At 37.6% G+C, this 10,827-nt stretch overlaps 1 pseudogene; it reads right to left on the bottom strand.

Annotated features, from left to right (window-relative positions):
• Positions 1 to 458: 458 nt before the first annotated feature.
• On the bottom strand, positions 459 to 574 carry LOC120607768 (uncharacterized; annotated as a pseudogene).
• Positions 575 to 10,827: the final 10,253 nt, after the last annotated feature.

Genomic DNA, 10,827 nt, shown 5'->3' with positions numbered 1-10,827 from the left:
TTCATATAAATCTGTCTATGTCTATAACTGTGAATGCATGTATTTAAAGAAGGATGTTTTACACTTTTAAAAAAGGTAAAGAGAGAAAGAGAAAGAGAGAGAGAAGGGAAGAAAAGAGGAGGGAGGGACAATACAAAGATGTTCACGTCTATTGATTGTTGGCATCTCGATGACCATCCTTGGAAGTCTTTTCTAAATCATAGTTACTAATTTCAGTAAGGTTTTTCACATCTCTGAAAAGGATCAGGGATGCTCAATTTGTGCCATGGCAGTGAATAAATTGCTCCTGGAGAATTTGTCTGCATGATGGTTCCTAGTATTTGATTATAATATGTTTCTATTATTCTCTAAGAGTCTGATGATACTATGAGTGATGCTTCTTTCCCAGAGAACAAAAAATTATAACTCTCCAATACTTTATTTTTAAACATAGTCTTTATTATTATTATTATTATTTATGCCTACAGCACCTGGTCTTCCTAGGTGGTCTCCCATCCAAGTACTAACCAGGCCCGACCCTGCTTAGCTTCCAAGATCAGACATTAGGTTTGTTCAGGGTGGCATGGCCATAGACCATGGACTGTGGCTCCACTGGGGCATGAACCCAGGACCTTCTGCATGTAAACAGACGTGCTGACCGCTACACTATGGAACCATGTCCGACACATAGTCTTTTAATAATATTCTCTAGTATTGTTCTTTTTCTTCAAAATTGAACAGAGAATTAACCATATTAGGTATAATGGGTTTCTGATAGAATATTAGGCTTCACTACTTCTGTGTCATGCTATAATTTTTATTTTTGCTTTAAATACATTGTTCGGGAAGCTCATTATAACTTTTCCATATTTCACCAAGTTTAGAACTTAATGGGAAATAATAAAATCTCCCCTGCCAAAGCTCACCACTCCCTAAAGATGACAACACTTCAGCTATTGAACTGGCATAGGATACAACATCTCAGAGTGTCTGTTCACTAGCCGATGTGCAGAAACTAAAACTCTGAGTCCAAAGAACTATTTAGAGTGTTGGCGTATGCGTGCTTTATATGAAATTAGATGACACATTGGTTATAAACAGAGAGCAATGATCACTTGGTATAACAATACCTGTGGTCAATGTTTTGGGGTTAGATGTTTTTAACTTCTATTAAAAAAAAAATGCCTTAGAGAACCAGGAAATTAATATATTATTTATTTACCTTTGCTTTTCTAAAAAAAAGATACTTCTTTATAAAAAAAACAAATCCCTCTCACAATAATTCTGTTAAAACACATGAGTCCAAATTAAATGCTCTTGCCGTCTTGCTCAGCTCTTACAAAGCCACTTAATAAATTAGTTGTTGTTCAGGTCTCTTACTGATGCACAGTCTCTACTCTGGGACATTTTCAGTCTTCTGCTCATTCTGTTTAAACCTTGTTATAATTTCTCACAGAAGGGGCATTAATTATTTGCCTTACATACTCTATAAGGAGCCTTCCCGGGCCTCCCAAACAGAGGTCCCTGTCCTAGTGCACTATTTCTGTGCTAAATGGCCCTCATGACTCCTGTAAAACAAAGACACAAACATCTCTGTTGCTGCAACTAACTCCTATCCTAGTTACTTCCTCTTGGTGTGGGATTCCTCAAAGACAATGCATTACTTTTTATAAAGCTTAGGACATTTTCCTTGAGGCATTTTTGAGAACCACCAAGGAAAACAACTTCTGCTTTAAGTATGATAGTCTGAATTTCTTCGAGCTGCTCTCTCACACTAGTTATGAGGCAGGCAGTGGTGCCAAGAGTAGCTCAGTAGCTCAAATGGTTTGCTCATCAGTCAATCAACAATAGCCAAAGGAGCTTTATGTCTTAACCTGGTAATTTCCGCAGGCTTATTTTGTCACTGTGGCATTTACACTTTACTATAAGCCCCCAGAGGGGGCTTAGTGGAGATTCATGGGACATTCTTAGTAAAAAGCTCTATGTTATAGAATTTTGTTCTTTCTGTGTGATCACAGCAAAGAGGAGAGGATCACTGTTGGTATATGACAATGATTATAATAAAAGAAGAATTTTATTTGTAAATGGTGAATAAAATGGATTCTGGCAAGATGGAGTTCTCTGAAATATCTTGGTTATCTAATCTCTTGCTCCTTACATTGGCATCTTAGATATGAATGATGTGCACATTGTGTGGTCTGGATCCTCCAACATCTAGGTCCTTGTGTGCTTCACTGCACTGCAGAGCTAGAAGGCCAAAGACTACATTTCATATTTCCTGTAACTAGGGTTTGGGAAGTGAATTAAGTCCTCCCATTTAAATGTTGTAGTACTTATCTATTGCTAAGAAAGAAATTATTCAAAAAACTAGCTCCTAATATAGCAAATATTTATTCTCTCTCTTAGTTCTGAGAGTCAGGATTCTGGGAATGGTTTAGCTGGGTTGTTGGGTATAATAATGATAGAATTCATAGTGTCTTTTATAGCCCAATCTTGGAAGTGACATACCATTACTTCTGCTGTGCTCTATTGGTCACACAGATGACCCCTGGTACAGTGGTGGAGGGACTACGCTAGGATATGAACACCAGGAAACAGAGATCATTAGGGACTATCGTGAAGGCTGGTGACAGCTCCAAAAGGTTCAAAGGGCAGAGATGATAGAGGAGCCATATTTCTGCTTACATGACCGCTTTTGCTAACAAGTAGGATAACAGAGAGGGATTGGCTGCAGCAAGTCTAGCTTTGTTATTGTGGATGTTGAAAGGCATTCTGGTGGCTGTGCTGGCTCAGCTTTCTGGTGATAGCAGCAAAGCTTCTATCTCAGCTCAAGTGGATGTGTGCTCTTGAACTCAACAGTTCCAGAGACCACTTCCGGAGATGCACTAAGACTCATGCCTCCAGCCCTCTCAATGTATTACATTCTGTTTCCTTTAAAATAGCTGCAGTAATTCCCTAGTCCTGAAACTGGACCATGACTGATACAGACAAGTATCAGTCCTCCAGGTCTGATAGTGATTGTGCCAGGGACTATTCTAAACATGTTACTTTCATTTATTTCATTCATTTATAGATGAGGAAATTGAGATGCTGAGAGATTAAGTGAGTTTCCCACACTCACACAGGTAATGAGAAGTAGAGCTGGATTTCAGAGTCCATACTATTAACCCTGTGCCACACCGGGGTCATTCAGAAGGCTGCATCTTGCACAGGATTGCCATCCTCTTAGAAGGATGGCAATGGCTAAAAGGACTTTGCCCCTGAAGGCTGAACGGGTCTTGGGTTTATTCACATAATCATTTTTTATTTTTATGAGACATCTGGCAGATAATAATTCACTGTTAAGAATCTTAAGCTCCAGGCAAAAAAACAGCACCAAGCTCATAGCCAAGAGCAGTGAGTAGAGGCAATAAAGCCATTGTCTCTAATTTCTCCTATGGATACTTGGGTAAGAGTCCTAATGTTAGGGAGCAAATTTTGAATATTTAAATTTATTAAAATTTAATTAAACAAATTAAATAATTAATAAAACAAACAAATGAAATTGGTTAACATTTAATAATTTATTAAAATATTGAAAAATTTTACCTAAGTCTCAATGTGTTCAGACATTACAATGACAAAACTGACTCCTACTCTATGCTAAATATTACTATCTGTCTATAGAATGAGGATAATTAAGTCCCAGTGAAACCAACTTGCTCACATTCCTTTCATTATGGGAATCACAGGACCTCTATTGAATCCTAGCTGGCACATAGTATTATGTTATTCTCGAAATACAAAGTTCTACCTATGAATTCATTCAACAGATTTTTCTTGAGCAGATACTACACTCTGTACACTGGATACTTAAGTAGAGAGTTAAAATAGTGATGAGTGAGGTCTCTGAGGCTACCTAAAGCAGGTCATGGGCTCTCTGCTAAGTGGCAGAGGTGTAAACAGCCAATTCACCTGCTTCACACAGTTATCACTCTCAGATCAGACCCCAAGTTCGAGGGTCAGTTCTCATAAAGAGTGGAATACTGAGTGTCCCAGGAAACCTTGATATGGCAGGGGAGTCCTAACACTGATTTATTATACAAGCAAAATTGAGTGGATATTTAAAGCAAGAAAGAGAATTAAGAAAATAATTGTTATAATCAAACTAACCATTTTTCAAGTGTTTCCTGCATGCCAGGTATAAATACTTTGCAGATATTCTCAAATTTAATGTTCACAACTGTCTTCATGAAAGAGGTTCTACTAGTATCTTCACCCAACAAATGGAGAAATGAAGGCCAAGATGGTCATTTATTTGCTTAAAATTACACAGCTGGTTGGTCATGAAGCCAGAACTGAATTCATGTGGGTCTAATTCCACAGGCTCTTGATCCTCAAATCCTGGCTGATTGGCCCAGATCACTCAAGTAAATTGTTTATACCTACTGATATCATCTCTGTGCTTGTCCTGACCTCAACTGATAAGTGCATTTGCCATTATCCCCAGTCCTAGCCAGTGCTTTGAGGAGGTTGGGAAAACCAATATTTCTTTTAGTGCCTCATAGTAAATACTAGGTAGATAAAGGATATTGTGACATTTTTTTCTTAACCATTTGGCTTTTTCCATAATAATGCAGTTAATTAAACCTGCCGCCCACAGATCTGCTCAGCTGAGGCTGATATAAGGACATAAATTGATCTTTCTGGTTTTAGATTTTTTCAAAGTCAAGTTCATATGTCCATCACAAGGTGCTGTTTCCACCTATATAGCTGAATTACAAAGAAAAAGTTCTCTATTTATTGAGCAGTGCAGGGATTCTCAAACTATAATGTGCATCCAAATCTTCAAGACAGATTCTTGGGCTCCATGTTGGATCTAGTGAATTGAAATCTTAAGGAGATTAGCCAAGCAATCTGCATTTTAACCAGCAGGCCAGCTGAGTCCCAAAGGATTCAGTGGAGTAGAACCCTAAGACAGAGAGGCTTTCATTGGCATTTGGTTGACATGCCTAATCATACCTGAATCAGCTGGAGTTACACTGGAACACAGGTCTGAATTCAAATTCAACTTGCACCATTTACCAGCTGGGTGACTTTAGTTAAGTCACTTATCCTACTTAGCTTCAGTTTTCTTATTTACAGAATGGAATTGACAGTACTATCCTCTTTAGGATAAAATTATTGTGTATTAAATGGCAAATTATATACAAAGCATTTACCACAATTCCTGCCTAACAAATGTTATTGTTGCTGTTGCTTTTGATTTGTTATAGGAGCATTGCCATGACGCCTGACACAACTAGCCCATATTTTTAGTCCTATTGACACTGTCTCAGTACATGCTATAGTGATTCACCTTGAAGTTGGTTGCATGTGTGCTAAGTGTTTTTGTATGGCATGAGTGCAAAAAAAAATCTGGGAGTCCTAATGGATCAGAAGCTGGGTATTTATGCCTTCTTTCGTTAACCAAAAATTGTTTACCTCTGTATGCTGCTGCATTTTGCTATATTCTGAGGACAGCGAGATGAATATGACATAATGATCATGGATTCTAAGAGGAGACATACCTACATAACCAACTTTAATATAATATTACTGAGCAGGAAAGAATAATTTAGTCCTGTTGTTAGTAAATTTTTAAAATATTTTTTAACATGTTAAAGTACAACATTAATTAAAGTTTAACATTTTGGAATTGTGACAAAGGGTACCTACTACATACAACTCTACACACCTTTATTGTAGGCTTGTTCCAATCCTGGCTGTTGAAGCTTTGAAGAGTCAAAGGCCATCACTGACCTGGCAAATAGGACACACAAGGCTGGGATTTTTTTTTTTCTTGAAATTACACATTTGTTCAGGTCATTTCCATTACTTATAATCTCCCTTTCTCTTTTCCTTTATCCACATCTTAAATATTCTTTAGTTCTTACTTCCCTCACATATCCTACTCAGATTACCATCAGCCTTCATTGATCCCCTTCTCCTCTGAATTCCATTCTGTCATGTATTCATCAAATATTCATGAAATGCTTTATTAGGGGAGCAAGAGGTAGAATGACTAGGGATGAGATCAGAGAAGCACCCCAGACCAGATGATTTACAGACTTAAGGCCACAGTAATGACTTTGGAATTTCCTTGGAGTGATAAGAAAAGCCACTGGAATTTCCTACAGGGATCTGTGATGTGACTTACATTTAAAGAAGATTCCTCTGGTTGCTCTGTGGACTACAGACTGCAGAGGTTTAGAGTAGAAGTAAAGAGGCCAATTAGGAGGTCTTGCAATACTCTTATTAAAAGAAACTGATAGCTTGGATTGTGATCTTAGTGTTGGAAGTCTTGAGAAGTTACTGTATTTGGGACATATTCCAGAAGGATAGCTGATGTGATTAATCTGATGATATCGGGTATAGGATATGAGACTGATAATGGGATCCCTTTCGCAGAGCTTTGTTCTAAAGTAGAAACCTTTGTTAGAATCCTATTGTTTCTGTAACAAATTATCACAAATGTGAAACAATATTATCTTACAGGTTGTCTGAGGTTCAAAATCAGACTCACTGAGCAAAGGTTAAGGTATAATCTGGCTTCTTCTGGAGGTTCCAGGAGAGAATCCATTTCCTTGTTTTTTTCCAGCTTTTAGAAGCCACCCACATTCCTTGGCTGGTGGCTTCTTCGTCTACCTTCAAAGCACTTCACTCTAACTGCTTCTAGCACCACAACTATTTTTCTGTTCCTTTGCTTCCATTGTCATATCACCTGTGAGTGTGACCTTTCTGCCTCCCTCTTTTAAAGACCCTTTTGATTACATTTGGCCCATCTAAATAATCCAGAATAATCTCATCGTCTAAACATCCTCAATGTAATTACATCTGCAAAGGGATTAGAGTGTAGACTTCTTTAGGGAGCCAATATACAACCTCTCAGAGACCTCAAAAATCTAATGGAAAAATAAATCATTTAATTTCCAGTCATAATGTATTGAAGAAAATCTGCAAAATTTGAAGAAAAGGTAACAGAATAGAAAGTGAATGGTGATGATGGTGGTGGGGGAGAAAAAGGGGGTTGCTAATTTTGACAAGAAGGTGGAGACAATCTTTCTAAAGAAGTGGTATTCAAACAACGATCCCATTGACAAGAAGGAATGAGCCATGCAAATATCTTGGAGAAGAGCATCTGGTGGAAGGACTAATAAGTGTAAAAGGATCCCGAGGTGGAAATAAACTTGGTGCGTTTGAGGAACCCAAAAGGCTAGTATGACTTACAGGACAGCAAGTAGGCAAGGAAAGGAGCTGAAACTGAAGAATATTGCAGGGCTCAGATCAGAGACAGCAAGGAGATTGGATTTTAAGGAAAATGCTGAGAGAAAAGCAGTGCTTGCATTATGTCAGGCAGTCAAAAAAAGGGGCAGTTTTCTTTTTGTTTTGTAGTTTTTAAAAGAATAATAGGAAGCCATGAGAGGGCAGTGACACAATGTGGTTCACAGAGCCCTCTGGGCTGATGGAACAGATTCTAGAAGAAAAATAAGGCTGGTGTCTCAGTCAGAGTTCAGTCAGGACAGAAATCATACCAATTATTTGAAGAGAGAACGTTTAAAGAAACTTAAGAACAAGAAAAATACTCTCTTATATTTACCCACATTTTCTATTTTTGGCACTCTTCTGTCCTTTGTGTAGATCCAAGTTTCCATCTGATGTCATTTTTCTTCAACCTGAAAAATTTCCTTTTCTTGTAGTGAAACACTGAAACTTTCTCTGGCATTTCTTGTAGTGGAGGTCTGCTGGTGACAGTCCCTCACTTTTTTTGTTTGAAAAATCTTTATTCAGTCTTTTTTTAAAAAAAGTTCAGTAGATATAGAATTCTCGTTTGACAGATATTTCTTTCAGAACTTTAAAGATGCCATTCCATTATCTTGTGATTTGCATGGTCTCTGACAAAAAATCTGTTTTAATTCTTATGTTTATTACTATATATATATATCTTTTTTCTTTGGCCGCATTTAAAATTGTCTCTTTTTCACTGTTTTTCAGAAATTTGATTTTGACCTATTTTGGTGTGGTTTTCTTTGTTTTCCTGATTGGAGTTCATTGTGCTTCTTGGGTCTGTGGGTTTATAGTTTTCATCAAATCTATAAAAATTACAGCCATTATTTCTTCAGATATTTGTTCTGGCTCCTTCTCTATCTCCTCTCCTTCTGGGACTCCAATTATACATCTGTTAGACCACTTGATATTATCTCAGGTCACAGAAGCTTTATCCACTTTTTTTTCCTTTTTTTCAGTTTTTCTCTTTTTCTTCACTTAGTGTCAGACTTCGTTGTGTTTTGACAGCTTTTTCAGCTTCATCTGGTTCTTTCCCCCATTTTCTTGAAAACAGATGTTTCCCCTAATAAAATCATTGCACATTTAATCTCATTTCACTATCAGCTTCTTGGAGAATTTAGAGTAATATCATTTCTATTTACTAATTTCTCTCCCAATATGTTGTCTTCTTTTAAAAAGTGCTGAAGTTTGTTTTGGCAAGCAGTTAAGTTACGTGCAGGTTCAGCTTGGTCATTTCAAGACTTGTTTTCAAACTTTACTATTGTATATCTAGAGTAACTTTTACTCTGGGGATAATTTAAAACTATTATTAAAGTGTGACTCTTCTTAGGTCTCTATTGAATGGCTCAGGTATTCAACCAGTTTTCTCTACTAGATTGTTTAGAACTCAATCATCTCCCAGCCCTGAGAATTGTTTATCTTTAGCTTCCTGAGAGTTGTTCTTTGCCAGGCCTCATGGAGTTTTGTCCTATGCACACCCAGATCAGTATACAGCCAAAGACTAAAGTGGACTATTATGAAAATTTGTAGAGTTTCTTCTCTGTGTAATTCCCTCTTCTCTGGTACTCTGCTCTACAAATTCCAGTTGCTTCAGGATCTCCAAGCATCTGTCTCTGTTTCCTTAACTCACTGAGAGCACTGAACTCAGCTTGGATTCCTCCTCTCTGGGCTATGGAGTGGAACTTACCTACAGGGAGAAAACTGAGACAGTGAGAGTTCCTTCTTTTCTCTCAAGGACCACAGCCTTGTGGCTGCTTCTTGTCCAATAAGCAATTCCCAAACAAGTTACTCCAAAAAGAGATGATTTAATATATAAAATTATTAACTAGTTGTTATAGAGGTAACTGGAAGAATGCAAAATAAACACTAAAGTATTATGAAGGAAGCAGCTATAGGAAGTAGCTACCAACCTAGACTAAAGGGAAGAAGTTGGAATTATTAAAACTTAGAAACTTAAAAGAAGAGCTCAGTGGAGCTAAAGCTTTGATAAATGAGGAGGTGCTACTCGCTTGGTATTGGTGTCTCCAAACTCAGAGGAGTGCCCTGGGGTCCTGGAACCTAGATATCTGAGGAGAGGGTTCCAGCAGGTTGGTGCTGGTGTCTTCATTGGGATTTAAATAAAGCAGTTTCTGAGAATATTTTAAAAACTGAAAACTAGATTTAGTTGCTGGTAATGGGAAGGAATTGCTGCCACTGGGGTGAAGAAGCATTGCTAGGGTGATGCCCACGAAACCACATGTAGTCAGGAAGCCCATAGGAAACTAACTGGGAGGGGCAAGTCCTTTATCCTCCCTCAGTTTTTCAGTCTTTCTTTCACACTTCCTATTGGCAGAACAGAACATTGAGCAGCTGCAAAGGAGAAATGCTGTTTTCAGAACCCCAGCCCCAGCATCAGAGCAGAGCAGAAAAGGGTGAATTTGGAAACGAGAGATAATAGCTTAATGCATAGCATGGCTACTTCCTAGTTTTCCGTCTGAGCAACCAGGTGAGATGTGTCGCTGTTAACTGAGTTAGGGAAGACGGGAGGAAGGGCAGGGTCCAGCCTACTGAATCAGTTCCAGAGAAAATGTCTGAGAACTTCTATTTTTACAAGCACTAGAGGTGACTCTGATCAGCAAAATTTGGGGTGATCTAAGTCAAATTGCTCATGTAAAAGTAAGAAAATGAGAATATAATTGAGTCCAGAAATAAAAATTTGCTCTTATGGTTAATCAATTTTCAACGAAGGTGCCAAGACAATTCAATCAAGGAAGAATAGTTGTTTATTTGTTTGTTTGTTTCAATAAATGATACAAGAAAAACTAGAATCCATACCATACGCAAAAATTAACTTGAAATGGATCATAGACCTAAATGTGTGGAGTAAAGCTCTTAGAAGACTTAGGAGTAAATCTTCATGATTTGGGGTTGGGTAGTTATTTCTTAGATATAACACCAAAACCACAAATAACTAAAAGAAAAACCAATAAATTGGTTCTTTATCAAAATTAAAAACTTTTTCATCAATGAATGAATAGATGAACTGTGGTATATACATACAATGGTATACCATTCAGCCTTAAAAAGAAAAGAAATCCTGTCATGTGCTAAAATGTGGTGAAACTTGAAGACACTATGCTAAATGAAAGAAGCCAATCACAAAAGAACAAATACTGTACGATTCCACTCATATGAGGTACCTAGAGTAGTTAAATTCATAGAGAAAGGAAGTACAATGATGGTTGCCAGGAGCTAGGAAGAGGGGAGAATGAGGAGTTAGTGTTTAATGCCATTGAATTGTTCACTTAAATTACACTTTATTTACTATACAAGACACTGTAATAGTAGCTTTTTTCCCCATATACACTCCAAGGCAGCTATTTTATTTGCCATTTTTATAGGAAACTGAGTCTGAGATGCTAAGTGAGACTCACCCACTGTCACATGACTAGTAACTGGCTATCACATGGCTCTTCAGTGTGATAATAAATCAAATAACAGAGACTTGTCATCTTTAGGCTCTCATCCACTTGTGTCCCTTTCTCTCTCAGAAGCTCCTGTATT

The sequence above is a fragment of the Pteropus medius genome, unplaced genomic scaffold, assembly GCF_902729225.1.
Source record: "Pteropus medius unplaced genomic scaffold, Ma_sr-lr_union100, whole genome shotgun sequence".
Lineage (NCBI taxonomy): Eukaryota > Metazoa > Chordata > Mammalia > Chiroptera > Pteropodidae > Pteropus > Pteropus medius.
This window is presented reverse-complemented; position numbering and strand designations above follow the sequence as displayed.